This window comes from Drosophila miranda (assembly GCF_003369915.1).
Source record: "Drosophila miranda strain MSH22 chromosome Y unlocalized genomic scaffold, D.miranda_PacBio2.1 Contig_Y2_pilon, whole genome shotgun sequence".
In the NCBI taxonomy this organism is placed as follows: domain Eukaryota; kingdom Metazoa; phylum Arthropoda; class Insecta; order Diptera; family Drosophilidae; genus Drosophila; species Drosophila miranda.
Window position 1 is genome coordinate 10,117,928 of NW_022881614.1, and position 15,138 is coordinate 10,133,065.

The following is a 15,138-nucleotide window of genomic DNA, read 5'->3' on the forward strand; positions in this document are numbered from 1 at the left end:
ATCTATGTTCGGTAATGAATAAAGAAACGACCAATCAACACGCGAGTGATGTAGATCTAAATCAATAAAGTTTGTTTTGCGAAAACACTTTATGTGACAAGGAGCCATGGAACTGTCAGCACCTCCAGATTGTGTACACTCCAGTGATATCAACAAAGTTGGATGGTAAGGATCTTCAGGGAGAGATATTGGGCTTGCTCTAGATACAGTAGCAAGAGAACCATCGTTAACAAAAACGAGGTCAAGAAGTCTGTCCCTAATGTTTTTAACGGCATTAATTTGGACAAGGGAAATATCCGTTAGCCCATTGATAAAGTCATTATGGCAATTGGGAAACAACAGGTCAGCGTCATCACAAGAAAGAAATGGGAGGTTAAAGTCCCCCATGACAATAATTCGATCATTGCACCCTAATGTAGAAACAACATTATTAATTGCTGAAAGGTGGTGTAAGTAAAGCTCATCATCAGACCTGGGAGGAATGTAAGAGCAGGTTAAATAGAAAAATGCGGAGCCAACACGAACTTTGACTGCAACAAATTCAATTCCATGAATGTTATTGAATGGTAATAACTCAGATGAGAAAACAGATTTAACTGCAATCAGAACCCCACCTGCAAAAGATGGGCGGTCCATTCTATAAATAGTGTAACTATCAATGAAAATTTCGTGATCATTGACAGAGGAGTTAAGCCAGGTTTCGGTAAACGCGATGGCATCGAAATCAAAGGACGCGCTATTAGTATGAATTTGACGCAACTTTCCCAGCAAACTGCGAACGTTCTGATAGTGCATGGAAAAATAGTACATCAGTTTTTTGGAGCATGTTCGGTAATTCTTGGATTCGAGTTCGAATCTTTGAGAAGGAACTCATGCACAATTGTATGCTCAGGCCATATTGACGGTTCTAGAGAACAGGATAGTAAAGAATCAGGGAGAAGAATTTTAAAGGATGATATGTTGCGCTTATGTTTAAATGTAAATTTAGTCACAACTATATCAACAGGCGAGGTGTTAAGTTTAGCGGCAAGATGTTGTTTAACATCCTCCGTTGTAGCCTCAGGAATAAGACGAGAAACAAATATTGCTTTCCGAGGGACCACTGCTTTAAGTTGAAGTCCCGAGCGAGATCGAGATGGTGGAGCCACTCCTAAAAGAGATCTCGGTACAAGGACAGAGGAATTGGCAGCAATGGCTGTAGCAGGAATTGGAGTAGGAATTGGAGCAGGAATTGGAGCAGGAATTGGCAAGACGTCGTCAGCAACCAGCACACCCGCACTAGGAGCACTCACCGCGTCAGAAGTGACGGCCACAGAAACTGCAGGGATGGGATTGATGCTGTTGGGGAGTTGGGTGCTCGAAGGAAGCACATTGCTCGGTGTAAAGAACTCCGGAGCCACCGTTGGCGGATTTACAGACAACGGCGTGGCATGACTACACGGAAATGCTTCCGATGGATGAAGGTGGGAGGCAGGCGCACCAATCGGATTAGGTTGCAAGAGATTGGTAACAATATGCGGAATTTTCCGTCTAGGCGATTCGCTCAAGAGTTTGAGCCCAAGAAACTGTGATTCAAGGGCAAGAAATTTCTCGTTGAGAGCCACAAATTGTTTCCGGACATCTAGAAACCCAGTTCGAGTCTGTCTCATAAATGTGCGCATTTCGGCCTCAATCTACCGACAAGCCAGACATGACCAAGACAGGCCCATGCGTTTCGAGATCAGATCATTCAGCCGGCCAAAATTTCCACCACCAGCACATTTTATGTGGGCAAAATTGTCGCACAGCCAGCAGCTAAGAAATGAATCACCAATGATAACACCACCGAATTCACATTTCTTCGCACTGCAAACAATTGCCATTATGGACAGTAGTAGAATCACTGTGCACGAATAAAAGAAGAACGGAGTGAGATAGCAGGTAAAGTAGGAGAGCAGACAGCAGAGCGAGCCAGACAATCATCTGCAGCGGCAATAATTCAAAGCAGATGATCCAACGAAGTGCAGAAAACGAGCCGTAAACTCACCAAAGCACTATTACCCATTACATTGTACTCTATACGCGATTAAGATTAAAGTTTATATTGTGGACGTTGACATGCAATGACTGCATCTTTCAAGAGGCGATGCAGTTACTGCACCGTCAAGTGGCCCGTGTGACACCAGCAGAAGGCTGTTACGCGCGGATCCCAGGCAAAACGCAGTTGATTGAAGTCCAAATGAATAAATCTCGAATTTTCTATATCGTGTAGTACATTATTAAACGCAAAGATTCCCCAGAGCATTTCTGCTCAACATTGAAATCTCGTATCGAGGATTTCACAACATTTTTGGAGGCCCATGGGGGAACCGCGTTTAATTCGTACTATACGCATATGATTCTACCTCGTTCCGCGTTCAGTTAAATGTAAAAATAAAATCATATTTTACCGGCTGCAACTGTAAACGGCAAACACAACGCAAACCAACGGTTTATCCAACAGCCGCTATCTCTCGCACGAAGCAGGGACAGAGAAGACCAGACGATAGCTCTGCGCCTGGACAGTAGCACACAACAACAACACAAGCCGACGGTTAGACAGCAGCCTCTCTCTCGTGCAAAGCAGAGACCAAGAGACCAAGAGACCAACGAGCGTTCTGTTGCTGCATATCATCTCTAGACACAAGGCCTCAACTCAACGCTCACAGTAGCACAGTTTCTGCTCTCCGCTCGGACAACACCAACAACAACGACTCGCAAGTTCTCTTAAGCTACGCTTTAAGCAAACAGAAGCACTCCCGAGTACCAGAGTAAGTGTTTCGTTGTGGGTATTTTGTACAAGGTCAAAGAGAGTGCAACTAAGGGTGAGAAAGGTACATACACATAACAGCAACATGTCAACAGCCGAGTCCCACGACCTCGAAGCCGATCCTCAGGTGGAGATCGACAATCTCAGTGTTATTCAGACAAATCTCATTGCGAGGGTTAATCAAACGGTGCGTAATTTCAGAAAGGATGGCGCAGATCGGAAAACAAAAGCTTATTTTCAAACGCGGCTTCGCTTTGATGAAGACTATACAACGGCATTCAGCATCATATCAGAGGCCTACGAAAATGTATGTCCAAGAGCACCACCGGTACAGCAGAATCCGGAGCCAGCAAATCCATCTGTATCATCAGTGCAATTGCCCAAGCTACCTGTACCGACATTTACAGGTGCATTTGTTCAACTCATCCATAACAACCAGAAACTGTCCGACGTCCAAAGGTTTCATTTCCTGAAGCAAGCTCTTCCCTCGGATCGCGACGAGGATATTCAGCAGATGGCGCTTGCGGGAAATAACTATGCAACAGCTTGGAGTCTCGTCCTCAAGCGATACGACAACAAACGGCTGCAGTTTATGTACCATATGAACGGTTTGTATGACTTGCCACAGTTGACAAAGGAGCAGTCTGCTGATATAAAACATATGCTTAATGTTGCGACGGTTTGTCTCAATGCTTTCAAGAATCTAGATGTTCAGCATTGGATGGCTCATCATCTCACTTCCAGACTGCCAAGCACGACACTGCAAGCTTGGGAGCTCCATCTCGGTAGCTCTGCCGAACTTGCCACATTTTCTCAGCTACAATCATTTCTCAACGGCCGTCTCGTCAGCATCGATGTGTTCGAAAATCGAGGCCACTCCACGACGCGGACACCTGTGCCGCAGCCTGTCAATCAAAGGCACCCGAAGAAGTCAGTTGGCAACGTAACATACAAGGGCAACAGTTTCCACGCCAAGACTGCGGTTGCCGAACACCCTCGCTGCCCTTACTGTAGCGACAGTCACAATCTTCGGCATTGCCCGGACTGCTTTGCAAGGAAAGCCATCGTCGATCATGCAAAGGCATGCCTCAGCTGTCTGAGCCGTTCCCATGCACTTTCAAAATGTACCAGTAAAAGGAACTGCACGCAGTGTGGTCAAAGACACCATACACTGCTGCACTTCCCAACTCCTGCTCAGGTGGCAACGCTCGTTCCGGTAACTCCTGGCAGTATACAACGAGCGACTCATCTGGCAGGGCTACACCTACGCAACTCTACGCTAGGACCCCACTTCCTACTCAGAGCACTGCACAGCCTCTCCCAGTTGTTCCCAACACTAGTTCCGGTGGTCATCCACAGTCTGCAGCGACCGACTCGTCTGTGAGAACACACTCTGCGCAACTAGTCTCCGCTACGGCAACGCAACACGGACCCAGCACTGTCCTTCTGGCCACTGCCCTGGTCACAATCCACAACCCCCACACTGGCCAATCAGCTGTGGTACGTGCGTTAGTGGATTCAGGCTCGGAAGGAACCCTCATTACAGAGCACACAGTGCAGGCTCTCAACCTCAAGCGGCATCCAATTTCGGCAGAAATCGCTGGAGTTGGGACCACCTCCAAGAACAGGTGTACCTACACTACAGAATTGTCATTAAGTTCTTGTACTTCGCAGTTTTGTACTACCATTGATACTGCGTTTATACTTAAAACGCTTACATCGCAATTACCTTCAAAATCCATCAAATTGCAGCAATGTCCTCATTCGAACGGAATAGAAATCGCCGATCCCAGGTTCTACACATCACAACGGATTGATCTTCTGCTGGGAGCGGACGTAATCCCACAGATCCTGCTTTCAGATATCCGCAGAGGAAAGGAGAACCAACCAATTGCACAGCACACCCAGCTGGGCTGGATAGTCTTTGGTCGAGCCACTTCCACACGCTCACACGCTGTCACCATAGATGTCACCACAACAGGCTAGAGAATCTCGTCCAGAAATTCTTCGAAATGGAGCATCTCGGTTCTGCAAAACAGCTCACACCAGAAGAGCGATGGTGCGAGGAGCATTTTAAACGAACTCACATCCGTCAACGAAACGGCAAGTATTTGGTACGGTTACCACTTAAGCGTTTGTTTGACCCTTCGCAGGTGCTAGGCAAATCACGTCAAATCGCGATTAATCGATTCCAAATGCTTCAACGAAGATTCCAAAGGCAGCCGGAGCTGCAAGCCAAATATTCGGAAGTCATGAAGGAGTACTTTCAACTAGGCCAGGTGACCAAAGTAACAACCAAGGAGCAGCAGCATTGCATCATTAGCAAGTAGAATGGAATCGAGTCCACATGTTGCACCTTGCCTCATCACGCAGTATTCAAAGAGGAAAGTGTCACTACTAAGGTTAGAGTAGTATATGCCGCCTCCTGTAACACGTCAAACGGAAAATCGCTCAATGACGTCCTATGCACCGGACCAGCGCTCCAAAACGATCTAGCCGGCGTGGTCCTGAATTGGCGTTTCCATCGTTTTGTTTTTGCTGCCGACATTCAGAAGATGTATAGATGCATTGACATGAATGCAGAGGATTCGCAATATCAACGCATCTTTTGGCATGACGAACACAACCAAGTAGCTGAGTATTATCTCAACACAGTTACGTTTGGAACCGCTTCAGCTCCTTACACAGCCATTCGCGTCATACATCAACTGGCGCAGGATGAACGAGACCGATACCCACTCGCGGAAAGGATCCTTCGACACGAAATATACGTGGACGACGTACAAAGCGGAGCTTCCACTCGCGAAGGAGCATTAGAAATTCAAAATCAATTGATCGGAGCCTTACGATCAGCAGGAATGGAGCTTCGAAAGTGGTCTGCGAATGACGCTTCTCTGCTACAAGACATACCTCCAGACCATTTATCTCATAAGACATTATTAGAGTTTGAGTACCAAGATCCCGTTAAAACCTTAGGCCTCTATTGGCATCCACATCAAGACTATTTTGGGTTCAAGATAAATTTTGAAATCAGTCACGCACATACTAAACGTTCTTTACTTTCCAAAGTCGCCCGACTGTACGACCCATTAGGTTTCATCACGCCCTGTGTCATGACCGCGAAGGCGATACTCAAGGACTCATGGATGGCCCGCATCAAACGCAACGATGGCAGCCTAGCACAACTGGACTGGGATGAACCGCTGCCAACCGAACTGCTTGATAGATGGCAGGGATTCATACAGAACTTGCCATATGTCGAGCAAATTCAAGTACCACGATGGCTGCGCTTCAACATCCACGAGCTTGCGTCATTACAGCTACATGTTTTCTGCGATGGATCATCACTGGCGTATGCAGCATGTGCATATATTCGTGCAGAGCTACCAAACGGAATGATTCAAACTCATTTGCTAGCTGCACGCAGTCGAGTCACACCCACGAAACCGATCACAATTCCACGAGTCGAACTTTCGGGTGCGCTGCTGGCAGTTAAACTGGCAAAATGGATCCGGGACCAACTTCGCACTGCAGGACCACCTATGGCAACCTTCTATTGGTCAGATGCTACTATCATTTTGTTTTGGATAAATGGAGATCCCCACCGATGGCAAACCTTTGTGTCAAATCGCGTTGGACAGATTTTGGAGCATAGTACATCAAGTCAGTGGAGACATGTACCTACTGCGGTAAACCCAGCGGACTGCGCAACTCGTGGCTTAACACCACAAGAGTTAGCAGTACATCCATTATGGTGGTCTGGACCATCATGGCTACAGCAGCCGGAAAGCCAATGGCCGGCAAACGGAGTTCCCAGTCAGGACATCGACAGGACTATTATCGAGGAGAAACCATCAGTTTTGTTCCAAAATGCTGTGCAAGTCTCGGAGGCTCCAGAAGCCTTCATCCAAAACTCGTCCTCATACGACAGGTTAATATCAGTCATGGCATATGTTCTACGGTTTATACATAACATTCAAGCCAAAGGGGACAAACTGTCTGGACCACTGAGTGTGCAGGAGCTCGACAACGCTTTAATTCATCTCGTTCGCAGCATTCAACAGGAGGTCTACGCGACAGAGATATTGAGGTTGAAGGGAAACAAGGCACTATCGGGCACACACAAGCTGTGTCAATTATCCCCATTTCTAGATGACCAACAAATTCTACGAGTCAGAGGTCGACTGCGAAATGCAATGCACCTTCCGATAAGCCAGTGACAACCAATGATCATTCCCAATCATCATCATTTTACCGATCTCGTCGTGCGTAATGCCCACCGTCTCGCACTCCACGGCGGCACCGAATTAACGCTGGCCACTATTCGACACATTCTGGATAGTCAACGGAAAACAAACTGTCAAACGCATTCTTCGACAATGCGTCCGATGTTTTCGTCACCGACCGAAACCAGCAGCACAATTGATGGCCGATCTTCCCCTACATTGAGTCAATCCGCCAACTCGTGCATTCATCGCCACCGGAGTGGACTATACAGGCGCGTTCGAAATTCAAGCATCCAGATTCCGTGGACACACAAACTACAAGGCGTATATCGCAGTTTTCATCTGTTTGGCTACAAAGGCAATTCATCTTGAAGCGGTCACGGGCTTAACCACCGAACACTTTCTCATGGCCCTACAACGTTTCATCGCGCGTCGGGGCTACTGTCAACACATGTATAGCGACTGCGGCACGAACTTCATTGGTGCCGACCGGGCTCTTCAAACCTGGCAAATACATTTGAAACGAGAGCTACCCACAACTGTAATACCGGCTTTAGCGGCCCGAAACGTCCAATGGCATTTTAATCCACCGCATAGTCCTAATTTCGGATGCCTTTGGGAGGCAAATGTAAAGTCTGTCAAAACACATCTCTATCGAGCCTTTTCAGGATATAAAATGACCTACGAACAACTTGCTACCGTGCTAACACAAATTGAAGCCTGTTTAAATTCCAGGCCATTATGTCCACTTAGCGCGGAGCCGGAGGACCTAGCTGTCCTCGCCCCAGCACATTTTCTTATTGGAGATTCATTATTAGCACCGCCGGATGTAACGACAAGGGATGTTCCACTCACAGTCCAATTTCTGGAAGGACAGAAAATGATCCGGCAATTTTGGAAACGTTGGAGTTCGGATTGGCTATCACATCTTCAAGCCCGTCCAAAGTGGCGACATGAAACCGACAATCTACAAGTCAGCGATCTAGTAATTGTCAAGGATGACCGACTGCCACCCAACAAGTGGAAACTGGGAAGGATAATAGAAGTTCACCCTGGAGCTGACAGTTTAGTCACAGTCGCAACTGTTAAAACAGCATCAGGCGTATACAAACGATCGGTCTCTAAACTATGTCGGCTACCGTTGCCACAGACCTCAGAATAATCCTACCACCGTTGCTAGCTCTATTCGACCATACATGTACCATAACGAACAATTTATTTATTCACAGAGCATTCACATGTGACATCCTTTGGTTTCTAATACTGGTCCCAGTATTGGGGGCGGCATGGACGGTTTTCTAAGGGTTAAACTACAAAGAGAGTGAGAGCGCTCTAACTGCGATTGCCCACTCGGAGAACGGCGTCGTTTCATGCTAGGGCGGCGTAACCTCGTTTCCGATCACCATGAAGAGTCTTCGTTTGCGTTTCGACGAAATCACAACGACAATTAGCAGTGGCAGCCGGCCGCGCTTAAACCCGTATTACCCATTACATTGTACTCTATACGCGATTAAGATTAAAGTTTAAGTTGATTGAAGTCCAAATGAATAAATCTCGAATTTTCTATATCGTGTAGAACATTATTAAACGCAAAGATTCCCCAGAGCATTTCTGCTCAACATTGAAATCTCGTATCGAGGATTTCACAACACTACAGTTATACCCGATACTAAGTCAGTATGGCTCGCCTCCGGCAGACGCCGCTAATATTGAACGACACGACAAAGAGTGCGTGCGAGAGAGACAGAAAATCAGTCTGAGCGTGATGTCGGGCGCTGCGTAGCCACTGCAAATTGATTTGTTCCTATTGGCTATAAAAATGATCTGATCTGATCCAGATTTAGCAATCTAATAGATATGGTCATTATCTATGATTCTGCGTTTTTAGTTTTCTCGAATGTGCAATATTGTGGATGCAACAGATTTTCGTCCTTTTGTGGGGGCGGAAGGGGGTGGGGCGAAATTCTGAGATATACGTTTTATAGTGAGATCTAACAAGTGCGGATACCAAACTTGGTTACTCTAGCCTTAATGGTCTCTGAGATTTTTGAATATCCCCAGATTTTCGTCCTTTGCGGGGGCGGAAGGGGGTGTGGCGAAATTTTGAAACAAACTCGTCTCGTTCCGATATATTAGGAGTGTGGATACCAAATTTGGTTGCTCTAGCTTTTGTAGTCTCTGAGATCTAGGCGCTAATGTTTTACTCTAAGCAAAGCGGCTATGCTACGTGTGTGTTAGAGAGAGACAGGGCGAAAAAAAATGAAATTGTTTTCTTGATGCTGGCTATAATAATAATACGATCCAATTAATATTCCGCAGTCTTAAAGATATGGTCATTCTCTACAACTCTACGTTTTTGATTTTCTCATATCTTTAAAATTGTGGATGCCACAGATTTTCGTTCTTTGTGGGGGCGGAAGTGGGCGGGGCGAAGTTTTGAAATATTTTTGTAGCAGTGACATATCACAGAAGTCTGGATCCAAAACATCGTTGCTCTAGCTCTTATAGTCTTTGAGCACTAGGCGCTGAAGGGGACGGACAGACGGACAGACGGGCAGACGGACGGACGGACGGACAGACGGACAGGGCTCAATCGACTCGGCTATTGATGCTGATCAAGAATATATATACTTTATGGGGTCGGAAACGATTCCTTCTGGACGTTACACACATCCACTTTTACCACAAATCTAATATACCTGTTTGAGATGCCAAGCTTTTTTGGCACCTATGTGTTTCAAAAATGAAAAGAGATTTCGGGTTAAACTTTATAATTCGAATTTAATATTGGTGGCTTAGCGGAAGCCGATTGCTTGCTATTGCCAGATAAACTTTATGCGAGATCGATATGCAACCAATGCGCAGAGGGGTTAGCATAGAACTAAACTATAGACGACGGCGTTAGATCAAAGTGATTGCCGAAGTGGCGGCAGCAGATCAAAGTATTTGCCGAAGTGGCGGCGGCAGAGAGCCCCTTTAGCGGGAGAGCGCAGCAGCTCTGCAGAACGTCAACGTTTTACAACATAGGCGGCTCTCTCTGCTCTTACAATAATAATGTTAAAGTTACGGTTATTCTTCAGCGGCTGGCCCGAACATACTCCCCCGTTGGGAGCTAGTCTCTCAACAGATTCCTTAAGGGGCAGCAAACATAGCCGAGTGACGGCCCTCCTGATGTTTCCTGAGGATGTCTTCAGGTCAGCGACGCGACACACTCCGTCCTTGCCCAAAACGACATCGACCACTCTAGCCAGTGGCCAACGCATTGAAGGAAGATTTTCGTCCTTCACCAGAACGAGGTCGTTCTTGCAGATGTTTTGCGCGGGTGAGAGTGAGATACTCTTCGCGCCAACGGCTCCAAAATATTTGCTGTAGTTGGGTGACCCGCTGCCAGCCATCCAGACGATTGTAGTTCAGCTTCGTTAGGTCAGGCTCGAGGATTTGCTCATGGGGGCCGGTTAAAAGCAGATGAGCAGGAGTCAAAACGTCTAAATCATCAGGATTTTCTGAAAGCGAGAGCAAAGGGCGAGAGTTAACAATTGCAGTGATCTGACAGATCAGAGTGCGCAGCTCGTCGAAGCTAAGCACAGATGGTCCAACTGAGCGGTACAGGTGATATTTTGCGGTCTTCACGGCCGCTTCCCACAACCCGCCAAAATGCGGAGAGCGAGGTGGGATGAAACGCCAGTCGATCGAGTCAGCCAAGCAGGATTCGTGGACCTCCTTCATATGCGGTTCGCTCAGACAAAGCTTCTTTAGCTCCAGAAGCTCGTTCTTGGCCCCAACGAAGTTTGTCGCATTGTCCGACCAAATTTGACTTGGCCTTCCTCGAGTGGAAGTAAAACGCTTTAGTGCGCCTAGAAACGATGCGGTGGTCAAATCCTTTACGAGCTCCATGTGTATAGCCTTAGAAGTGAAACAGATGAATACGCTAATGTAGCACTTGATCGGAGGCCTTGTGCGGATTTCTGATCGGTAGAAAAAAGGTCCACAGTAATCTACTCCAGTGACTTCAAAAGCTCGAGATCCTTCCAAACGTTCCTTAGGTAGGTCTCCCATGATGTTTTCGACCATGCGCGGCCTAGTCCTGAAGCATCTCACACATCTGCTGACGACCCTTGACACTGCCTTAACACCTCCAATGGGCCAATATTCCAGCCGAATTTTGGATAGCAAGGCGCGAGGTCCGGCATGGAGGTTTCTTTCATGATAATATCTTATCAGCGCAAAGGTAATGGAATGTCCCTTTGGCAGAATGAGCGGGTGCTGAGCGTCAAATCCTAGCGATGAGTTGCCAAGACGACCTCCAACTCTAAGTAGTCCAGAATGATCGATGAACGGGTTGAGCGAACTAATAGAAGTGGATTTGATGACTTGACCATTGTGCCGAGTCTCCTTTATGTCCATCCACAAATTTGCCAGCTGAATGTGTCGAATTAGAAGATGCGTTCCTTGCCGAATATCAGAAACGGTGAGTCCTGGATGCCTAAGACGATGTATAAATTTATGCATGTAGGCGAATGTGCGCTGCATGCTAAAGAATGAATTCGCAAATTTGCATCCGGACGTGAGATCGGCATGTGGAGACGTGATTAGCAATCCTCTCTTGCGAAGCTCCAAAGTTGCTATGTTGTTAGATGGAGATACAGGCCACTTATCCTTGGAGCCTAGCAAAAAGGATGGGCCGTGAAACCATAGCTCTGAGTGGATAAGATGGTTGGGAAGCGAGCCTCTCGAGAGAATATCAGCAGGATTTAAAGATGTGGGAACATAGCGCCATTCCATGGCTGCCGTCAACTCCTGAATTGATGCCACTCGATTTGCCACGAAAGCTTGAAATTTAGCTGGCTCGTCCCTAATCCAAGATAATGCTGTTGACGAATCCGACCAGCAATAGAACCGACCTGTAAAGATTCCCATGTCCTTTACATTCTGCATGATTTTCGCAAGCAAATGGGCTCCACTTAATTCCAGCTTAGGAATCGATATAGTCTTTAGCGGCACCACTCGCGACTTTGAGCACAAAACGTGGCTCGAAGACTGGGCTTACCTGGACACGACATACACGCAAGCGCCATATGCTTCTAAGCTGGCATCACAGAATCCGTGAACTTCTGTAGCCACACTAGAACGAAGAACCAAGCGAGGAAATGAGATCCGAGAAATGCTTGCCAAACTATTTCTCAAGTCCATCCAAGTTGAATGCAACGCTGAGGGTAGGCTTTCATCCCAATCCAAATTTTCTCTCCAAAGCTGCTGAAGGAAGATTTTGCACCTGACAATGACTGGATTTATCAATCCAAGAGGGTCGTAGAACCGCGCAATCGTAGATAAAACCGACCGCTTTGATGGCTTTGAGTTTGTGTCCAGTGCGGACAAGGCAAAAAGCAGCTGATCCGAAGCAGGGTCCCACGCTAAGCCGAGAGTTTTGGCAATGTCGCTTCCATCATTAAACTTTAGGAACTTCTCTATGTCATCTTCAGGGGTTCCCTCAAGTACTTCCTGGTGACTGGAGCACCATTTCCTAAGTCTAAAATTACCACGGGACAGTAAAGCTGATGTTTGGTGCATCTTGTCCATGACCTGTGCGACCGAATTACCGCCCGAAATAAGGTCATCCACGTAAAACTCCTGCCGCAGAGCAGCTGAGCCAAGAGGGTAGGACTCACCCTCGTCGATGGCCAGCTGGTGCATTGCGCGGACCGCTAAAAATGATGCAGCCCTCGTCCCGTATGTGACGGTGTCTAATGTGTAGACTTGAACCTCGGACTCGATGGAATCTCGCCATAGGATGCACTGATACAAATTGTCGGGTGTAGACACTCGTACGCAGCGGTACATTTTACAAATGTCCCCAGTGAGAGCGACTGGATATGTTCGAAAGCGAATCAATATGTTAAACAATGCAGGCTGAATAACAGGGCCTGTCATCATCACATCATTTAGAGAATATCCAGTTGATGTAGCTGCGGATCCGTCGAAAACGACACGGAGTTTTGTCGTCGTACTGTCCTCCTTTAGGACACAGTGATGAGGCAAGAAATATTTGCAGAGACTACGGTAATCAGGGTTGACTTGGTGCATATGATGCAAATCAATGTACTCCCTCATAAAGGCGGAATACCGCTCCTTGAGTGTAGGATTACGCTCCAGTTTCCGCTCCAGACTGATGAACCGTCGATAAGCCTGAGCATAAGATTCTCCTAAACGATCAGTATTGTTATTTAGCGGCAGACGAACTGCATACCGGATGGCAACCGTGAAAGGTGGCTTACGAAATGTGCTTCACAATCGTCTTCTTCTTTGGTATTTAACCCAGCCTCCACACAATTCTCGACCTCCCAAAACATACGAACAGTTTTATCCAACCTTGCTTCCATCTCAGCTATCGAATCTGGACAATTGTGCGTAGCCAAAAGCGCCGAGCTTGATACCTTCTGTCCACCGCCAGATACGATCCACCCAAGCCGGGTCTTCTGCAGAAGAGGCAGTCCATCGGTGAGTTTGATTTGCCCTACGCAGAGGAGATCATAAAAAACGCTCGCACCAATGAGAAGATCAACCCGTTGAGGATTGAAAAATGCAGGATCAGCGAGCTGAATGTTAGATGGAATACGCCAATCGGATACATTTACTGTCATACTTGGTTGAGAATCGGTAATCGTGGGGGCGATGAGAGCAGTAAGTGTAGTTGTGTAAGCAGAGGTGCGAGAATGCATACAAATGCTTATGGTGGATCCCTCAGTAGAAACGCTGGTATCGCCCAGCCCAGACACAAGTGCAGACGATTGAGTTCTCCTAAGCTGAAGCTGCTGGGCGAACCTGGATGTGACGAGATGCAGCTGCGATCCTGAATCTAAGATGGCACGACAAGGAACTAAAACGCCAGACCGATTCTTTACGAGAACCACGGCTGTAGCCAGAAGCTCGACATCAGAGTGAAGACCTTGGGCAGCAAGAGAGGTAGACGAAGGTAGAGACGAGCTGCTAGCAGAATTTTGAGCAACGGAAAGAGTGTCCGGTTGAACGGCCAGATCGGGAGGAGTAATACCTGGGCAGCCTTGTGTTGTGGGCTGTATACTATCGAAGTGCAACAAACTATGATGCCTACCGCCGCATACTTGATATTTTCCACTATTGCATGCGCGGGTCCGGTGCCCCGGCTTTAGGCAATTGAAGCATAGGGAAAGCTTCTTCACTTCTTTGTGGCGCAGCAACGGTGAGAGATTTCCGAATATCTTGCACGAGTATATTCCATGGCCCGCTGAGTGGCAAAAGACGCATACAGACGGGTCGGCGGAAGAGTTGGAAGCTAAAAACGGTTTCTTAACCTGCGTATAGGAATGGTTTTTTCCCACCTGATCGCTACTAGCGTGTGTCGCTGTAGCATATTCCAACCGCTCCATTTTCTGGCAGCGTTGCTGCAAGAATTCGAAGAATTCCTCTGCGGTAGGTATAGCATCCGACGATGTGTGCTCCTCCCATTTGGTTTGCGTCTTCGAATCCAACTTCTGCAGCAGCATGTTGATGACCATGAATCCTGAAATCTCCTCAGCAGTTCCCAATGTCTGCAACGCTCGCATGTGTAAATTGACTGCATCCGAAAACTCCCGAAGCCTTTTAGCAGAAGGCGAGTCTACCCTCTTTAGCCCAAGAACCTTCTTGATGTGTGCCTGTAAAACAAGTCCTTTGGTATTAAAGCGTTTATTAAGTATATCCAGAGCCGCACGATAATTGGCACTGGAGAGCTCTAACGATCGAACCGAATCCAAAGCCGCATCAGCGAGGCAAGAGCGAAGGTGCTGGAATTTCTCGATGTCACTGAGATCCGCATCCGCATCAATCACCGATTTGAACATTGCCATAAAATCCGAGAACTCGACGTATCCACCAGAAAATTTAGGCACCTTCAGCTCAGGAAGTCGCTGCTTGTGAGCCATGATGATGGCACTATGTCCGGAATAGCTTGGCAGAGTCGTATTATGGGCAGCGGCGTGTGACTGGCTTACTTCAACAGCAGCCAGCAACTCAGCTTTCAACGATGTGAAAAGAGTATCGAAGATTTCGCGCAGCTCACTCCCAATCTCGTTTTGATCGAGAGCCTCCAACTCATTATGGGCCTTATTA